This window comes from Anser anser (genome assembly GCF_964211835.1).
Source record: "Anser anser genome assembly, chromosome: 1".
Classification (NCBI taxonomy): domain Eukaryota; kingdom Metazoa; phylum Chordata; class Aves; order Anseriformes; family Anatidae; genus Anser; species Anser anser.
In genome coordinates, this window is record NC_139720.1 from 93,496,317 (window position 1) to 93,517,879 (window position 21,563).

General features: G+C 36.8%; 1 protein-coding gene across 9 annotated transcripts in view; it reads right to left on the reverse strand.

Moving 5' to 3' along the window:
• LOC310892987 (uncharacterized protein) overlaps positions 1–21,563 on the reverse strand; it is a 592,327-nt gene that overhangs the window by 314,570 nt on the left and 256,194 nt on the right. The window contains exon 4 of one of the 9 annotated variants that reach the window (XR_014578616.1): positions 8,704–8,905. The exons of the other annotated variants lie outside the window; for them this stretch is intronic. The gene's annotated coding sequence lies outside the window, so the exon portion shown is untranslated. Of the gene's footprint in view, positions 1–8,703; positions 8,906–21,563 lie in introns of those variants that run through there. 9 annotated transcript variants of the gene reach the window in all.

The window sequence follows — 21,563 nt, forward strand, 5'->3', positions numbered from 1 at the left end:
TACTTCAGAGTTACAATGTCAGAGGATTACAATGTACAATCCTGCTAAACCCTGGATTTTGATATTCAAAGCCATTTCCAATTTTCATAGGGTGCTCACTTAAAATAAATGACCTGAAGAAGCACAGAGATCCACTATAAAGTCCCTCACAAACTCAGAGACCCATGAAAGGCCTAGTCAAAACTGACCACGGAAAACAGTCTGGAAGAAGATAGGTTACTTGACATAGACCTGAACACCCTTTGGAGACCAAGGAGCCCACAGTGCATGGAACCAAGTGATGAGCAATGTAGCCAAGTGATGGGCAATGTAGCTAAGCGGACATTCTGTGCAAGGCATTTTGATGCTTTCCAAAATTGTTTATAAAATTTGATCAACATTTAAAAAACAAAAACAAACAAACAAACAAAAAAGTAGCATCGCCACCTGTATCAGACACAGAGGACTAAACCATCTGTTTATAAATTCAGGTAAACTACCACTACCGAAATCACAAATGGCATTCAACTCCCTCTTCTATTGGGAAAAATGGAAGTTTTTGCTGTACTTAAACCACCAAAATCTTGACTGAAAGGAGTATATCAACACTGCCTTTTTCAAAGATTTTGTATTTCTCACATTAAAAGGTTCTGTATTTTAGGAGTAAAAATAGATATTGCTCTTAGAAACAATTGCATCAGTAAAATCTTTAGTTTCTTTAAAATTTTATGTTCAATAATTCACTACATGCTATACAATTACTTCTATCAATTACATTCATCTTATTAATAAGAATATTTAAATTATTGCCTAATCCTTTAAATAAGTGGGTCATTTGTCTTGGCAGATGAACTACTGAGTAGAACGGAAGGATCAACATTTTGATTCTTCACAACATTGATACAAATACAAGTAAGATTAAGCCATTTGGTCACAATTATTCTGGTTTTAGAAGTTTCTATAAAATGGAAGGTTTCTGTAAAGGTGATAGGACAGAGCAATGACAGTGCGTGATTTGGAATAAAAGAACCAGGATGTTACAGTACACTCATTATTAGAAAAGCTTTTGGCATGAAGATTTCCACGGAACAGAATAACAAAACATATGAGTAATTCCCAATAATGCATGACAAATTATGATCTAATTCAGCTGTTTTTTTCTTTTTTTTTCCTTTAGAAATTATGTGAAATTTTAGAAATTATTTAAAGCACTGCTTTATATAACGTGTATTCAGAAGAAAATGGGACAGTGTTCTTCAGAGATACTATGGACATCTAATTGAGCTACTTTCAGTTTCTAAAGAAAAAAGTCTATTGGAATGTTAGAAATAAATTTTACAGAAACTCTAAATTAAAAGCATTATCATAATTGCACTTTGTAGTTCAATTCTCAGGACATGATAATCCTTTTTCCCTGAATAAGACACTAGGAAGAAATAATTACACAAAATATCTAGTTTTTAGTCAAAGTGCTCAAAGGACAAGAATAGCAGTTTGTGTTTCAAAATTACTGAGAAGAGATCTGGCTTGATGCTTGAAGGAAACAGTTTTCAAAACATAGGTAACAGTGTAAGTAAAGTGTAGGTAACAGTAAGCTTTCAGACAATGCAAACTCTGGAATTATTAACAAGGAGATAGGCTTAGACTGGTGATAGAGATATTTCTGAGAACCCTCCAATGATGTCTGAATATTCATTGAAAACATTTCCAGACACTGATAGCTTCAGGAATTTGTGTCAAAAATGTTTCCATGTCAAGAAATTTTTTGGGTTGTGGTGTTAATTTTTTTTCTTTTTTAACATTACTTACATTTCTCCTACTCTGTAGAAATATATAGAAATATCTCATTATGAAACAGAAGTAGTGTTATGGGACATCAAAACCCTCAAAACCCATCATATCATATAGAATTCCAGGAGGAACAGATGTTCCTTATACTAGTCCACGCAAGAAAATTAACTGACTCTATTTGATCTGTATGCTGTTTCTTTCTGTCTTAGAACAATATTCTTCAAGAATCAGGAAGAATAAAAGAACTTTCATTAGTATAAAACACAGCCAGCTCACTGTAACTTAGAAGAAACTGCCTTTTCAGAAATAGATTTGGAAAAATAATTTCAACTATGGTTACCAATTTTAAGAGAATTTCAGAAAGGAATTTATCTCAATATACCGTGACTGGAACTGTCTGCTGTTCTGAAAGACAATCTAGAAGAATTTTACTCTCTTCAGTAAAAGTCATAAAAGCATAGCACTCCTCACACTTCTTGGGGTACTGCGTTAGTTTTGCAATGATGTACTCTTCTGGATAAGAACTAGCGATATTCCAGCTGATCATAATGTTCATGCATTTACTCCTACAGCAAGATGCAAGTAACATTAGTTCTCAGAAGAACTTCTGCACAGATCTGCAGAAAAGACACATGAAATTTTTATCTTGGCTTTTTTTCCCCCCCTTTTCTTTTTAGATATATAAAAAAAAAAACCTATCGTAATGTGTAAAAATTCAATATTCACATGATAACATTAACTTTAAAATATTTCTATTACCCTCAGGAAGACTGGAAACAATTTGTTTTTCCAGGATCAGATATTCAGCATATTATTTTGTTTAGATAGATACACATTTCAAAGAACTGTTTGATTAAAGAAATAAGCCATCTGTTAGTGGCTGGCAACACAAAAGAAACTATAACTGCATAAATAATAAAAAGTCCTGCGAAAAATTACAGATCTGAATCAGTAACAGAAACATGAGATACACACAAACCTGCTGTAGAACAAAATAGAGTAAGAAGTTCACTAACTCACCCTTCTCATTTGAAAAGAAAGACTAACTTACTTTTAGCCCCTTAAAGCAGAGGTCCATCCCTAAAACAGCAGCTAGCAGAGGGCTGGAGACGTCCATGCTGCCACTGGAAAGGTAAGGGGGAAGAACTTCACATAAACTGGACTACTGATCTGCTCACTGAGAAAGCCACTTTCTTCACAGGCTCCTGTACACATCAGACGACTTCTCATTTTTGAAGCATACGATTTTTTTAATCATTACAAACAGTCAGAAAAATATCTACAGCAGAATTTTATCAAATGTATGTGTTTTTGGCTATAATGCTCAAGAACTCTCAAAATTATAAGGTACTTCTCACAGAAAGTGAACACAGAAATAACTGTCACTCTGCAAATGCAGTCTTATAAGTAACACTGATTCAAACAGAGCCAAAGGAATATTTCTAAGTATGCAGGATAACTCCTTTCATTTCAGCAGTAATACCATAAGGCTTTCCAGGAAGACACTATAATGAACCACTCCCATTCCTCACTAAGGCAATGAAAAATTGAATTCACAGGGATATGCAAGGAAACCAAGGTGAATTCACTAAAAGGCACAGAATCCCTCACACATTAAAATGTGTGTTAACATTCCTGCAAGAGCTCCCATCTGAAGCTTTGAAGAAGGAGCTTTAGATGGTTCAGGACTTAAAGTGCAGGACGTATATTTTTGTTCCTAACTGAACTTATTGGAAATGAATCCTCAAGATGTCTTTACATATATATATATATATAATAAAACAAATAACCCCCTCTCCCCCAAAAGAAAAAAAAAAAAACAACAAAAAAAACCACCACAACAACAAAAACAATTCAACTAACAAAGTAATTTCCACATGTTTTGCAGAAAATGTCACTGAGACACACTGCTCATTCCTGGATGTTCTTTCCCAGCCATAACATGGAATATCACTTGCTAAGTATGCTAACAAACCCAAGTGATTTAGCAGCAGGCTGTGGCTGCGCAGATGGGTGCTTCTTACTCTCATCTGGCACAAAGCCGGTAGGCCTTTTGCTTGGCCTGGCCTACCGCTTGTGCCAAGATGCATACCACAGTCGACAGAGTCAAATTCACAAATATGGTATGTGGAGCCATCAGAGCCCCTTTAAAACAAGAGAAGCACAGCTCCTCAAAACCTGGCATTAAAGATCATCAAAAATCCAGTGTTTATGCAGCCTGCCTGGCTTGTCCCTCCCCTGCACAAATGCAAATTTATTGTACAAGAGGCACTGTGTAGTCCCAAAACATCAGGTTTCATGGAAAACTCCCTTTAATGTAAATACATATAATAAATACAAGGCAAGGTATTACAGATGGGCAAGAAATAATCTCTATAATGCTAATTGACACATGGACTCTATAGGACTGGTGGGTCTGGCTCTGTAACTGTGGAGCAGCCAAACTGGCTGGAACTTGAGATCCCAGCATCGGGAACTGCTGTGAAATTTTCCAAGAAATGCAAGCATCCTAGGGTGCTGCCTGGGAGGTCAGTGCTGTTGAGAAACCAGAGATGTCCGAGAAGGGAAGCTACCACATGCTTAGATAAAACCATCTTCCTTCCTGAATTCCAACCAAGACTTTTATCAGGTTCCTGTTTCTCACATTGCTCTCTTACAAACCCAAACTCTGATGTTTAGGATTTCTACTCTCATGGTCCAAGAAAAACAGTAAGGAACACGAGACATTTTGAGTTAGTATTTGCAGAAAGCAAGAGAGAACTTTGTTCCACATTCAATTATAATCCACAGAAAAAAAAAATCAGAGAAACTAAGAAGCCAAGGTAGGCAATTTAAAGACTCAAAATGTTAAGACATCCATTGTAACATATCTCTCATATGAAGAAATGAAAATGTCAAACAACATACAGCTGCTCAGTGGTGACAGCTTTTGTTGTTTCTATTCACTATCTACAGATTTGAGGTTTTTAAAAGGGTGTTTAATTGCTGCTGATTTTTGCTAATTAAATACTGCTCTGAGAAAAATAGCAGCTCTTGGAAAAACACCTTTTTTTGGTGGAAACCTCTTTATTTGTTTCAGTGACACTTCTGTCAGGAAGGTTCTCTGCAGACCCAAAGCAAACTTTGTAGTGAAATTAAACAAACAAAGAAACAAACAAGCCACCCCAACCCCAAACAACAAGAGAGAGACTTCAGAACAGTCACTGATTAGGTCATTCTCCTTAACTCAGACCATGGACTTGTCTCTTCTTCAGTATGGCACCCTGAGCCACTGGGAACTCCCTTACACTTTGCTTTCTAACTTTAATCCCACTTTCCAGCTAATGTGGAAGCCTCCTTCTTATCCTTTGACAGAATCATATTATTCTCTAACCAACCTCCAGTCCATGGGTATTGAACTGTGCCAATACCCAAGTCCATTGAAATTGGAGATATATTCAAAAGAACAAAGCTGAAAAAATATATATTCAAAAGAACAAAGCTTACTAAAAAATGTAAGAAAAAGCAGCAAAGAAGCCATGAATTGTGCAGTTAATTCATGCTAAATAATCTATTCATATGTATATGCATTGACTTCAGTGTTGTCTAATGCACCTTTCCTTTTTTTGTGAACCCCTTACTTACATGAAATGGATAGTTAGTTTTGTAGGACCTGGCTCAAAGCTCTGAGTTTTTTCTACAGCTTGGGAAGATCAACTGTTAGGATGCAGAAACATATTTACTTTCCTTTTAAAAAGAAAGCACACATGACAAAAGATAATTAAAGTAACTTCCACAGTCAGAATACTGTTGTTTGAATAGCATTTGTACTGAACTGCTAGGTTTCTAGCAGTGTAAATTCATACATAGCAAGCAGAGAAAAAAAATAGCATTAGCAATGTCAGAAAAACCTTTTAAAATCTGCCTTGCTCCTAAGATTGTAGAATTATCTCCTGTGGGAAAAGAGAGAGAAGAAATACTCAATGACTAGTTCTTGATGCCAAAAAAAAGTGGTCCATAAACTCTTTGCAGAGAATGCCAGTGATGTTCAGTTTAGTGCCAATTAAGGTCCTTTTTGTATGCAGCGTACTAGAGACTGAATGGAGAGCACATCTCTTTCACATAGGTTACAAACAACCATCACTAATGACATTTGGTTCCCTCCCACCTGTTCTAGTTTCTAAACGTGACCCTCTGATGAAAGACTGGCCTCCAGCAGCAATTCTCTGAACCATGTCAATCCTTCACAGCCTTTGATTTATATTCAGGTTGTGAACATGGCATTTTTTTTTTTTGTGTTAGCTTTTGATTTTCATCTTTTGTTTTGTGCATTAATCCCCATAACAAAACTGTCATTGCAATAGGTACTGTAGAAATCAGTAATACTAATAAATAGTAGGTATAATACCTAAATACTCTCACTCATCAGGATGAGTAGGTTCCTGAATTTGTGCTATGTGGAACAGCTGACAGTAGAAATAGTTATAATAGATCACTTTGACAACATTAGATTTACATAATGGATTCATCCACTTTATAGATTAGGTTTGTGTAAATTCTCTCCGCATGCAAAAATGCCTATTACTTTAATAATATTTGCTTTGAATGGTAGATGCTGCTACATAAAGTATACACTTTCACAGGCTATAACTTTAAGCATATATTTTTAAAAGACATGTATGTTTGTATGTTATGTGCACTCTAAGTATATATACATGCACCCACTGAATACGTGCACTGTTATAATCTTATAAAATATTTTCATTTAATTCATACAAACTCACCTTTTTGGGTTTGTTTGTTTGATTTCGATTATTCTCAGCCCTTTTTCAGATTTAGAAAACATCTGTAGTAGCAAACAAACATGCTGCAGAACTATGGAACTGCACCTAGAAAGTTGATACCTTTTTTAGACTGCTCACAACAGGTCACAAAAGTATTTATTACAAAAAAATCTAGGATTAGCTCGTTCTAGTTCCAGTCCTATTCCATGGATATAAAGAGCAACAGCAGAAGAAAAGGCTGAAAGTTCCATGTATCAAACGCGAGATAATCCCCTCCACAACCACATACATTTGTGAAGATGGACATGCTGCTGCCTTTTGATGTTTTCACATTTGGGAGGATGTGCGGGGCAAGTCTGGAGAATCCAAGGCTGTATAGATTTGAAGTAGCGATAAGATTTACAGGAAAATTCAAAGCTACTAAGAGTACAGATATGAATAGTGTGTAATTTTGGAAAGGGGCTCACACATCATCCTAGCAGGACAAACAACTCCGAAGAAGCCCAACAGAAAATTCCACTAGTATGAGATCTAAAGGAATATTTCTGCTTTGACTCCAGCCAAGTGAATCCCAGCCCATGGACAGCCTTGCCAGATGCTCCCTGTTCAGACGGGATACTTGCAGTCACCAGTCAGTGCTCTTTACCCTTACAGGATGGGCAGCTCTGGGACAAGCCCACCAAGCCAATTCTCCCAGGTCCAGGTCCAGGGGATTTCAGCGTACAGCTGCAGGACAGGACAGTGAGCCTTTTAGATCACCTCTAACATTTTCCTATAAATAGCTTAGTTTATTATTATTATTTTTTTTTGGTCAGATTTGCTACAGTTACAGGACCTGGGGAACATTATTGTATGCTCTGGAAAAACAAACATCTGTGCCCCTCTGATTGGAGGAAAAAAAACAACACAAACAGCAACAACAGAACAAAACACAATTTTCAGTCCATGAGAAGTTCTAGAAAGTGAAATTTCCAACCAACTGGAAATTCTAGTTTTTGGCCAAGTATAATATTACATTATTTATTACACATGAAGATCTCTGAGGAATTCAAGTAATTTCTCTATGTCTAGTACTACCTTACACAGCTATTTTTGACAACATGAACGTATTTTTTCCTTGGAAAACTGAAGACTTTATAAGACTACAGGGCCATCTAAGCACCTGAATATCTTTCCTCTGTTTTTCCCATTGGTACTTCAAAAGGTGAAAAAATGCTACTGTTCATATTTACCATGTTAAGAGCAACTTGCACAAAACAAAACAGGAAGGTTGTTGCAAAGCAAGCAACTGAGGATGAGCAGTTTTGAACTCAAATTTTTCAGATGAAAACATTTAAACTGTCTACATTGCATCACCTTAAGCATTATACAGAATTACGAGTATGAGATCATGTATGGGCTGTCGTTGCTTTGTACGGTTTGAGGAGTGTGATTAATCTGCAAATTAACAGAGGTACTTTAAGATAATTAGAGCCTCAGATAACCCTTAGTTTGAATATATTAGCACTTTTTTTTTTTTTTTTTTACACAAAGCTGAATATATTGCCATCACGGAACTAAATCGTAAGCAATGTCTGCCAGCAATGAGTGTAGATAATAGCTCTAAACTGTTGCTGTAATTTATTTCATTTTATAAAGTTTGTAAATAAAATCAAGCCTGCAATTAGCCAGTCAGTCACTAATATTTAAAAAAAAAAAATGATAGAATATAATAAAGGTTTATATATGTTCCCAGCTGTCAATGTAAATGTTCCAGACCCATTAACACAAGTTGTTTCTCCTTATCACATGGCTAGTCAAACTTCAGTTGCACAAGTACTATACGTAAGTACACAAGTACTTACACATAGAAATACACATACATAGTTAGGAACTAATTATAATTTCATATTTTTCTTAACCAGATATTGGTTGTAATTGTACTTAAATGTATGCAGACAGCTTCCTATTCAAAGTGATCCCGATTCTACTTGATTCTGCTTTGGCGGTATTCATGACATAAATGCTCCTTAATTACCCTTTCAAGGTGATTCTATGGGGTTGCATTGCTGTAAAAGAGAAATTAAGTATGGTTAAAAAAATAAAATCCAAATGCACAACAAACTAGGCAACACATTTTCTGATCTCTCAAAAATCCCAGGAATGGTTGCACTGCTAACTAACAAGCATTAGAGAGTGAATTTGATCAACCAGCAAGCCCTTTCTTTGTACATTCTGCCATTTGTTCTAATTGAGATGTGCATTTTTCATGCCTTGTGCTACCAGGTAATTGTGCACTGTCAAAATACCTACCTGTTGGCATATTTCCCCAAAAGAGTGGTAGTGTTTGGTCTTTTCCATTTCACCAACACCGATATTAGAGTAGTAAAAACCTGTTGAAATCAGAAGACCATGCCACCTTTTAACTTCCATAAGCACATCCCATTTGCTTTATGATGAAGGTTTTTTGAGCATCAAAGAGACCCAACAAATGACTCATTGTTTCAAGTTCTTCGTAGAACTCAGAAATTCCTGTAAAGCTGATGATTTTTATCATGTTTGCTCTTTCACTTACAGTTAAAGACAAGCAGGATTGAAAAAGGGCTTATGCTTTCTTGAATTGACTTGTGTAGGAAACAATTGACTTGGTCACTTTTTTTTTTTTCTTTTCACCCTACAAAGCACGGTTCTTGGAAAAGGTGGGAAAAGTAACTACAGCAACTAATAAGACTTGAGCTCTCAGAAGGTAAGAGAGGATGATACTCCACTGTGCTAAAATTTCAAATTGCTTTAAAGAATAAGAACAAAACAGGAAAAGAAAAGGTGTTGGTGGGGTGGAGGAAATCAAGTCATGAGCTGTAAAGTAATCAAACCACTTAAGTCAGAAGTAAGCGATGAGGATGTTTTAGGGAAGTGATATTGCTGAATCCCATCTTCTATTCTAGACCTTAAGCTTTTATATTCAGATTACGGCTCACAGCAAGCTGTCTTGGCTCCTGGGCTTTCCCTTTGTCTCTGCTATGATTATTACGACAGATATTCCTTCCAGCCATTCCTACTCTCTGCTGTGCTGTCTCACTCATGCACTTGCTGTTTCTCTTTCTGCCTCTCATTATTTGCTCAGGCTTTCAAACCCTCTGTGACAGCATTCATGGAACAAAAGGTTGGCATTACATTTATCCCTATTTATCCTCTTTTGATGTTGAATTGAATTTTGTTCTGCTAGCATGAAGAAAGCTAGATTTGTCATCATCATCATCATCTCTATTTTACTCATATCACCCTGAACACAACTCTAATTTATTTCCTAAATTTATCAAAATCTTTTACAGACAAAAACTTTTCACCAAACCTTTCCTCTATTTTTTTTTTTGGGGGGGGTGGGGGGGAGGAGGCAAATGCAGATATGTTTGTATCCAAAATGCCTATAGGCGTTTTTCTCTTGTATGTTGAGAGCACCCTAGGAGGTACACAGTGCACAATTATCCAGCTGTGTATACAGGTAAGGAAGAAAAGTAGTTCACATAATAGAACTAAATTGTCATCATGCTTTGTTTCTTTTCTTACTTTTCATAGACATTCTAAAAAATCTATAGGTAGGAATTATTCTCACTTAAAGTCAAATTGCTCAGAAAAAAAAATCATCAAAAGACTTGAAGAGGGATCAGGTTATACAATACTTCTGCCAGTCCATCTCTGCATTAACTCTTATTCCCAACAACATTAACCACTACTATATTTTAGATGGCTGAGCTGCACGGTCTCCACAGATTGGCACTAGATGAGAATTATGTATTGCAAAGATATTGTGAATGCAACAGAATTAGATTGTTCTTGACTTACTATGAATTTGATTCAGTAACATGAAACTCTGAAATCTTCCAGAGAGCTTCCTGGCAGGATACATTTATCCTTACTTGTTTTTTCCCATGAAAAAAAGCCAGTATCTCTCAAAATAGTCCAGTTCCATCACTGACGTCCATGTTATACCATCTTAAAAGTATGCATTTGCAAAACTTTTACAAAATGATAGTTAATTATGACTCACCACCACTCTGGAGCAATAAAACAATGCTTACCCCTTTTTGTAGAGAAATACAGAGAGACTACACTAAATTCGTTGCCCCAAATCATCACTGGTAAGAATCGAATACTCTATGAGATTTATGACACTGACTATCACACATAGTCAAAGAAGTTGAGAATTTACCAGGCTCACAGAAAAATTATGCAATGGCATCATTAAAACTTCTGTTACTAAAGTGACAAGCAGAAGGACTACTTCCTTTCAGTGGCAACTCTTACATTGGATTTGGAGTAACTATAATTTTTCTAATTAGACTAGCAAATCCAGCTGGACCATAAAGTAGCTCATAGTGAGCCATGAAAACTGTCCCAAGGAGTTCATGGAGAAGAGAAGCTACACTAAACTCTATACTAAATTACGTGTCACTAAAATGCCACAAATGGTTTTCATCATTTGGCCTTCTCATCAACACAGCAATGGCAGAAGGTCCAGAATATGAAATGTTAAGGTGGCAACTGTTAATTCCATTCTCATAAAGTTATATATTTACTGTAGAAAAAGAGCTTCTCTCTACTAGGAGGGACTACCTACCAGGTACTCAAAGTTTACGTTCAGAGACGTCCTCACCAATACATTCCGTATGCTCTATTTCCGTTTTTCTTGCTAGTGCAAAATGAGAGCCCAGCACATGCTGTTTGCCAGCATTCAGCAGCTTTTCAAAAACAAGCTTCAGCTTTGGATATGTCAAAAAGACAATGCTAATAGCACAGGATCAATGACTTCCTTGTGACTCAGGACAGAGGTCAAATCTATACACTCTTTGACCCTTCTGCAAATTTTGACACAGCCACTGATTGCTGATGATCCACTAACAGACTTCTCTAGTACAGGCAATGCTCCCATCATTTCAATTATGTATCCCAAATAGGATCTTAGATGTAGAGAGCAGATATCCAAAGATCAATGCAGTAACCCTCCCGTGATTTCACTTGTTAAAAGTGATCTCCTGAGGAAATAATAAAAGAATCCTTACATTGCATGCTGCACCCCTTTTTTGCTAAAGGGAAAGGTATTTGAATAACATAAAGTTCTGAGGAAAGTTTGGGTTAAGCCCTATATTTTGCTCTTGTTAAGAATAAAGGAAAGGATTTCTCTATCATTGCAGAAGTGAGTGTGTTTTCAAATTAGAGCAGTTACAGGGTTGCTGTGTATAGACCAGAGCAGGGATTCAACATGCTCACGGTACATTATGAGACATCATTAGCAACAAACTAGGTCTGTCTAATATCTTAGAAATTAGGGAGCTGCAGTAAACAAGCTGCCTCTGAAAAAGAGCTGAAAGTTTCAGGATCTTACTCAGTTTTAAGTACCACTAGACATGTGGCAGTGAGGCTTTCTCTCATTCTTTGATCAAAGGAGAAAAAAACATAGTGTGGTTAACTGGGTTGGTTTGTACTTTATCCGATTTCCTACTTCAACTTTATAAAATGGGCTTTTATGAATCCTTGGCAAAGTGAAAATCCAGTCTTGGAGCAAAGCAACAAGCTTATTCAACACACAAAGAAACAGTTTACAAAATGGAACACCTTCTTCTCAGCTTCTACTAAATGGTATCCCCACCATATATCCTACCGAAAATCCTCAGATTCTGCCCAAATCTCATCCTTCTCTAAATCTGTAAGCCAGACTCATTTCATGCCCTAAAGATCTACACATTCAGACGAACATAATAAATCAGCAGAATTTGAATTGCCTGTGCTTGTTTCACAAATGTACTGAAGGCAATTTATTGTCTCATACCAGCAAAGAAATGCAATGACAGGAATCTGCTCCTTATATTCAACTGCCTACTTTGGCTCCAATCTGGCAGCATCCATGTGTTTTATTCTATAGAATTGCTCATTTTTGTGGACATAGAAATGTTTTTGTTGGATTGCAACTTCAAAATATTAGGAAACAGCTACAATTATTCATAGATTCAGAAGATATGGCTGAACATGGGTTTCATGTTTTATGCAAGCCTGAATTATATACAGCCAAAGTGAGCTGTTCACTTTAGAGACTCACAAAGTCCAATTTCAAAAATTATACCATAATTTTTGAATTAACAAAAAAAAGTGAAACCATAACACCTGTAATTTATTGCATAGCTAAATCTATTAAATGTGCAGTACAGTTAAATTGGGAAAGAATAAAAGAGCCTTTGAACTAGAAAGCTTGTTATAAAAAACAGGTCTCAGTTCAGAGCAGACTTCTACACTCTAGCTATAAAGCTTTAAAAATGGCACTCATAAAGAGAAATAACATCACACCAGTATCTCTTGCATGCATCCTCACAGCTGCTGTCATTATATCTAACCTCTTAAGATATAGCAGGGTCAGTAGCATCTAAACTCTTGTGCAAGTCATCAGCATATAAGAACCTAACAAAGGTAAAAGGCATTGAAACAATTTCCATTAAATTGCAAAGATTATTTACTAAGTTGATTTTTTTCTTTCTTTCTAGTAGTATGTATGTTTCATGACAGTGCTCTGAAGCCTCAGCTTTGGAGCGCAACCTTATTGTTATAAAGGAACAAGCAGTGGTGGGGTGGTATTTTTGAACTTCAGGCACCACTATCTGGAGACAATCCTAAGAAAACAGCCCATCATTATACAGCAAGTAGGAAATCACCTGCTGACAGGTACTAATCCAATCAAAGCTTTTAGAAGTATACTAAACTTTATCCAAGTGAATTAGGAAAGCGTATGGCTAAAATGGTGAAAGTTCTTAAATATTTGACAGGTAGGCATTGTATGAGATAAGAAACTACATTTCTATTTTTTTTTTAATCATAATCAAGAGACCTTGAAAAAGAAAAAGAAAAAAAATATGAAAAGACAGACAAGCAGAGGTAATAGCTGTGACTAGTTAGACTACCAAGCACTATCTACAACACTTCATGTTATATAAATACCTTATTACAGCAGCTTAAACAACACAAAATTTAGAGCTGTTAACATGTTAAACCTATCCATTGCAAAATAAGATATGTAAATACAAGGAGAAAACAATTTAGTAAAGCCTTACAAAATGCTCAGTTCAGAATGGTATGAAGAACAGAAAGAGATCTTTGTTCTTGGGATCAGAGTTTACATTTTGCTTCTTCAAACTACACATAATATTATTTTTAAGTTAAGATAAAGAAAACAGTATTTTCTTTTCCTGTAAGAACATGTATAGCCCAGGCTCAGAGAGTTCCACAATTCCAGTCTGTCGGCAGATAATTCAAAACATGTACCTCAGCAGACAGTGGTTTCTGGCCACCTGCCTTATATCAGAGATGTTTGTGGTACTTCTGGTGCACTGCATAATTTTATAAGTCAATGAAACATAACATGAACTAAAGTGAGGTTGGGAAAAAAAATAATGCTAAAAGAGACACAGACATTCCTGGGGACAGGACAGATGCTATGCGTTTCGTTAAGGGACACCTGATGTGAAACTGAGGCAAATGCAACCAGGCAATTGCAGTAGGGGGAAGACAAAGGAACTTGAGATATTATTGCTGACTGTTCAACTGTTGCAATTCTTTCTCAACTGTCTTTCTGACCTCATTCTGGAAAAAAAATAAAAAAAATAAAAAATCCTGCTCCATGCTGATAGAGTAAATTGCCAAAACCAACAAGTCTGAAAATATATGCTTCACAGTCCCCTAGATCATTCTAAAGCTAATTAAAAATAATATACACTCTCTTTACAGTACGACACTTCAAACATGTTCCCAAAAGCCAGTCAAGGTCTTTGGTGCTGAAAGAACAGCAGTGAAAGAGCCACAGGATGGACTACTTGTAACTTAGATGCTCCATTACTCACCTGCTAGAAAAGGAAAAACGGAGGATAGCTGCCCTTGCAGATTAGACAGCTGGCAGAAGCACCATGCCTGGGATAAACAGGTGCCAAGCAGCTGTGAGAGGTATTATCTTCTCACAAGCTCTGAGGACATTTGTGTGCTCTTGGCCAATCACTATATGAGTCACAATTTGCCTCTGGGCCTATAAATGCCCAAAATGTTCTTCATGAATATTTACTGACACAGAGAAAGTACTTATGTCCCAGTGTATTCTTGTACAGCAGTCTTTCCACGCTTACTCCCCTCTCCTTCGTTATCAGTGCTCTAATCAAGGTGAGGTGGAGATTAGTCACAGCGATAGGCAGTCTACACATCTCTGCATGCCATGGACACTCACTGAAACCATATTCAAGGACTGAATGCTAAAGAATTTGCCATCTCTTCACTTTCAGAAGCTTTCAGAAGCTTTTATGGCTGTAGTTTACATTTTCCATTCTCAAAACTCAGATGGCTCTGATGAAAATGTTAGCAGACGTACATGTTCCAAACAGGAAGTTTCAGCATTTTCTATGTAGCCACTTTCACAACAACCAAGAAATATAAGTGAACCAAGAACATTTATAGCCTGTGACTCAATAGGCAATTGTTGAGTTTTCAGGAACACCATAAAGCAAAAAAAGGCATGACAAAATTAAAGAAATACTTGCTTTATGATATATTATTTTCATATTTTTAGGATATATTACTGTTTGTATGACATTCTATCATAATATTAAGGTATATTTCACAGAACATACCACCATATCACACCATACCATAAGCACAAGGATATATTTCACAGAACATATAGTGATGTATTATTGTTCCAACACCATGGACCTACACAGGTTGACACAACAGGCTAGATCAGGAAGGGGTTTCACAGTCATTTCAAATGAGAAGAGGCTGCTTTGGGGTTTCATTTAAAAGATAACTAATAAAAAAGTTAGTTGATATATCCTTTATAACGTAAAATTTTAGAATCGTTCCTCACCTCTGTGGAAAATTTCTGAGACTCCACAGATCCTGCATGGCTAAAAAGCTTGTGCTCTTGCATGTGCTTAATCCAGAGTTTTTTTCCAAGCAGTGCACGTAACTAGACAGGCATGAAGCACAACGTCACATTTAAATTGACAAATGTACATTAACTTGGGTATGATGTCCAACACAGCTAACAGAGCAACCACAACCGTTGCCCTCTATTTTCTTTATGGAAAAGCTTGATAAGTTTATGATTTCCAGTATTCTACACACCATTTTCCAGGTTTGCCAAAAGGTGAGATTTCTCCTTCCAATTGTGAACCTCCGTCTACATGCACACACCCAACAAAACCCAGAAACAAAGGAAAAGAGTCCTCCCTCACCTCAGTTACCTGAGGATACTATTAATGCGCATGTAAGAATGAAACATGCAACTTTACAGCACCTTAGTAGCACCTTTACAGCACCTTAGTAATAGACACAACCACCACCTTTTCTTAGACTGTGAAACGCCTTTTAAAGAAGTCTCTGAACACAGACATCTTTGCAGTACTGAATAACCAGAACTTTCTGCATGTTTGCTATTCAAGTATAGATTTCAGTGATTTGATCCAAATTCTAGAAGACAGGAGGAACATTTTTGATCAGAATTTTACAAAAGAATGTGCATGATGTAATCTTCTAGCTCAGACAAAAGATCCGTATGTGATATTGGTGATCTCCATTATACATTTTATTACAGAATAAGAGTTCACTAGGAAACAGATATTGGAGAATATGAAAAGAGTAAACAAAACAAACAAACAGAAAAACAATGAAGAACAGTTACCTAACTGGACCGAGTTAAGGACTTTAAGAAATTTTATGTTGTGCTATACAGCATAAGACACAGCAAAGCTGGCATCAAAAATCTGGTGAAGTTCTTCACTGTCCAATTGAGACTGATGTATGACAGAAATACAGAAACAGTTCTGGATGCCAGATTTGGGGGTATAAGCATGATTCTGTTCTCTTAGTTCTACAGCTGGATGGAGGAAAAAAAAAAAAAAAAACAGACTGTTCCTTCATCCCTAAAATAGTATTTATCTAAATATGTCTTAAAATGAATGTAGAGGTATTAACACTGACATTTAATGTCTGCAAATACACAAGGAGCTATTTTCTAGCTATTGAGGCCTGCTCAAGTTCTGGATCAGAAACATCTTCATTTCAGAAGCACTCCCACTTACACATTTTCTTTCTTCATATTTGTATTTCTCAAAAAAAAAAAAAAAAGAAAAAAAACCAACAACAAACAACCACAAATGCCCAACATCAGTCACTCTTTTAAAAACACATATGAAGCCTGCAAAAGGCATAAAATTATTCAGCTTCAGTCAAGAAAGTGAAGCAACTTTTTATGTTACTGTAGATCTGGATCATGCTCTTGAAAAACACACACACACACACAAAACAAACAAACAAACAAACAGAAAACACCGTAAACACCCACAACCAAAAAACAAACCAACAAAAAACAACACAAACCGTTTATGAAATACAAGTATTAAATCCTATCCTGATGTCTTCCACCAAGGGATTAATTATCATAATCTGTGTGCTAAGTGATGTGCAAAATATGAGGATAGACATGCTCCCTGCTCTAGACATTGTTCCTTAAAATCTTATCAGACTGCTTTAGTACTCGAAGAAGCGTCATCAGTAATTTGCTTCTCTTCATCTGTTTTCAGGTTGAAAAATGTCTCCTTTGCAAATACAATAATTTAGGTGCATTTCCTTTCTAAGTAATGCTAATCACCTACACCAGCTCTACCTGCAGTTATTAATCTTTGATATACTAGAGTTTTCTGGAGCTAAAAGGCTGGGAAAGGAAAAGTGTGTTTTGCTTGTTTAACATTTATTCCCATCATACAGCTTCTACCAATGCCCTATCAAAAGACAAAAGTCTTTTATGATTATTATTATTATTATTACTATTATTTTAGTCTAAATCCATTTCATTTCATTTTTATAGACTTTCATGCAGAATACCCTCAACTCTTATGAAATCAGCTGACATTGTTGGTTTAGCAGAACTTAGATCTTCATACTAAAAAGCCCATATTTTTCTCTTCTCTACGTTATCTGCTTTTGTTTTTCCTAACCTTTCCACAGAGCCTTACACACTGATCAAAGCATATAAAGAGTGCCTGCAATGAGACTTTACCTTAGGAAAGGCAAACTTTAGATAGGAATTTGAGACTTGTTCTTGCACACATGTCCAAAGGAGACCTCCAGTAATCATGACAGCAATTTAATTCTGCTGAGGTTGCAAGGCTGCTTTAACAGAGTTTATCACTCAAATTAACCAAAAGAGCAAACGTGAGTGGAAATCAGCAGCTTACTTTCCTTACCTTCTCTGCCAATCTACTGCTACAATATCTGCACCCAGTCCTTTGTATTTCTGCATATAATGGACCAACAGGACAAGCAACAGTTTGTAAAATACCAGGAACTATAATGACTCTTGTGTCAAACTGGGAAAATATTCCAAATCCCTCCATTTACACCAGTTTCTACCTAGACAAATCCTCTCTTTATCCTGGATTTTGGGACAAGAACAGCAGTTACAGTTGCAACAGTGTTTGCTAGTTTCATCTCTTACTGTCATTAAAATTTTAATCATTTCAAAGGCTCTAGCAATCTGTGATTGATTCCTTTGCCTTTAGATTACATATGCACATAAATAAATTAATTAAACAGAGAGAATATAGAAGATGGAGTAGAAGCCAAATCTTGCTTGCTACTACATAAGCATTAAAATTCTTTTTTATTTTTCAATTGATAAAAATCTGAAGTGAGAAAGCACTACAGAAAAAATAAAAGCTAATAGTTCTTAAAATGAACATGTTTATCACTCAGCTGGAATATTTCAGGTTGTGATTTAGGAAGGATTTTAGTTTTGTTCTAAATATACTTGGAAGCAATTATGATAACTCTGTAGATTGAAGGTTACCAGTAAATTGTTAAGATTAGTCCACTTTTAAAATAAGGAGGTTTGTGGCCATAAGAAATTGAAAACCCTGTGAAGTCCACTTTGTACCTTTAAGCCAGAAGCTGGGAGGAAGAGAAAAAACTGCAGTTAGTGTGGCAGGGAACTCGTTGGTGTACAGCAGGAAAGAAACGCACAAAACAGTGGGTGATTACGTGGAAACAGAAAGGAGCATAGGAATCTGAAAAGTTGAAAAAGCACCTGAGACCTGCACATTACCAAGGGTCAATTTTGCTGTTTTATGGCTCTGTACCAAATTACCAACTCAGCAGCAAATTTGACCCCAACAATATGTAACTTGGCACAGCTATAATGTATCAAGCATAAAAACATCAGCAGGAGTACTGAAAGGGCACAGGAAGTGTAGAAAGCAAGAAGATAGCGCACTAGAGTTTGAATGGTCTAAGAGGATATAACTATGAGTAATGGGAAGACATTTAAAAAAATGGATCATTGAGACTGAACAGCAGGGAAGAAAAACAAGATGAATTAGACCACAAGAACTGCATCCAGAAGGAATCCCATCTCATGAGATGTTTAGAACAAGACTCAATGAAGTAGTAAAAAATATACTGCAGGAAACAATTTTGCAGGTCAGAGAAGGTCTTTTGTGTCTCTAATGCTGATCATTACATAGCACTTCAGGGAATCAGGTAGGGAAAAACAAAGAAAGAAAGAGGGGGGAAAAACAAAGACTGGCTAGAAGCAAGATCCTGTTCATACAGGTGAGAAAGGGTAGGAGCTTTCCAGCAAATGTAAGAGTTGAGAAAATGTTCTCAAGACAAACATTTTATGCAGGTGAAAACCAGTGGGTTGGGAAAGACAAAAAAAAATGTTGTCAAGATGGAAAAAATTTGTATAATTGGGGCACAGGTCATGCTGATACAAGAGGAAGTAGAAGTGGACCTATGCTCACTTACATAAGTACTGTTGAATCTACTGGTTAGTAAAGGACAAAAAGATTTTTTTTTTATTATTATTTTAATGGTTGGAGGATGAGAAACCATAGTCTTATGGCAATGGACAGACTTTCAGATTAGACGAGAAGTGCAGATGCCAGAATAGATGAACATAAATGAATAGCTCAGCTGCCTATATCAGGAACTGTGCAAGGGCAGTTCAGCTATGGAGGATGTGCTGTAGGCACCCAAACAAGAAAACCAAAAAGTCACTTGAGGAAAAGCAGAAAGAGAGGGCTGTGTACTACTTACTGCCAACACTAGGGAGAACCATCCAAACACAGCTGGATGCCAAAGTAGACATCCTGAAAACATCCAACACAATGGAGTCACTGGAAAACACAGATAAGCTCAAATTTGTTCTGCCAGGTTGCAAACTGATAAGGCCTCAAGAACCCATGCTCTTTCAATAGGGCTGTGTGGGTCCAAAGAAACTGTTGACTGGGCTCACCAGGAACAGAGACAAGAAAAACAGGACTACAATTATTGACATAGGATTAATAGTTAGTTCACAGCTACATTAGAGGCATTGTTTGACAGAGCTGGAAAATAGTATTTGCTGGCATAGTCACAGAGCATTACTATGTTTGATATGAAAATGTCAGTGAACATCTCTTTCAATTATTCTTCCTTTCCTATTCTAAAGCTATGTTTATTCCACATAAACCTAGCGTCTCAGTTTAATTCAGAGAATTACTCGTATCAGTGAAGCTGAATAAAAAATAAGGTAGTGCAAAATGTTACAAAACACAAAACCCGTGTAGGACATTTAGGATTGATTTTCACAAAAGAAAAGAAAACAGACATCCAAGTTAAAAGGCCTTGTTGTAGGTTCATTGGTTTTAACCATGCATAATAAACAGGATGAGAAATCTTTAAATGCTTCAGTAAAAGTTACCATGAACTACTTCACAGGCGTCTTTCAGCGGAAGGAACGAAATAATTACAAATCATCTGACAGTAACCTGAGACCTTAAATTCCAAATTTGTACAAAGTGCATTGCCTGCTATGTCTGTGTACAGTGGAAGTGGTAAGTTCTAAATGGAAATGTTGGAGTTATCAGATGCCCAGAGGTATGGGTACTATATATATAAAATAAGCACAATACCATCAGTTATACAATCAGAATTACCTCCCTCTTCTCAACAAGGCCACTGGGTATCTGAATTTCCAACACCATAGACTAGCCACTGAATCTGAAAAATCTGAAAGAAGAACAAGAAAGAAAGAAGAACAAGAGTCGAGTCTTTTCTTCTTGCATCTTTTATAAAACACCCCATTAACAGCATGATGAGGCTTACCACCCTGTCCAAAATTTTCACAATAATATCAATATCCCCAAAATCAAGTTTCCCAACTTCTCCACTGTGCCTTGTGAGAAACCCCTCGCTACAGGAAGGACATGGACGTGCTCGAGCGAGTCCAGAGAAGGGCGACCAAGCTGGTGAGGGGTCTGGAGAACAAGTCTTACGAGGAGCGGCTGAGGTAGCTGGGATTGTTCAGCCTGGAGAAGAGGAGGCTCAGGGGTGACCTTATCGCTCTCTACAGTTACCTTAAAGGAGGCTGTAGAGAGGTGGGGGTTGGTCTGTTCTCCCACGTGCCTGGTGACAGGACGAGGGGGAATGGGCTAAAGTTGCGACAGGGGAGTTTTAGGTTGGATGTTAGGAAGTACTTCTTTACCGAAAGGGTTATTAAGCATTGGAACGGGCTGCCCAGGGAGGTGGTGGAGTCACCATCCCTGGAGGTCTTTAAAAGACGTTTAGATGTAGAGCTTAGCGATATGATTTAGTGGAGGACTTAGTGTTAGGTCGGAGGTAGGACTCGATGATCTTGAGGTCTCTTCCAACCTAGAAATCTGTGATACTGTGATAAAACAGGACCAATTGTGAGGATGAAAGGGATGGCAGTTCCTCCCCTTTTCCAGGCTGACATGGCAAGGTTTGGCTGACTTGGACAAGGTTTCAATATTAACAGCAAGGTTAAAGTGTGCTAAAGCATACTGGTGGAAATGTAGTAAGAGTGTGTGTAGAAATACCGTCATGGTAGAAATCATACATGGGAGGAAAAAAAAAAAAGAGGAAAAAGTAAAAGAATACAAACAAGCTGTCTTGGAAATCAGAAATACATTTAAAAACAACGAACCAAAACCAATCAAACAAACAAACAACATTGCATTTGGG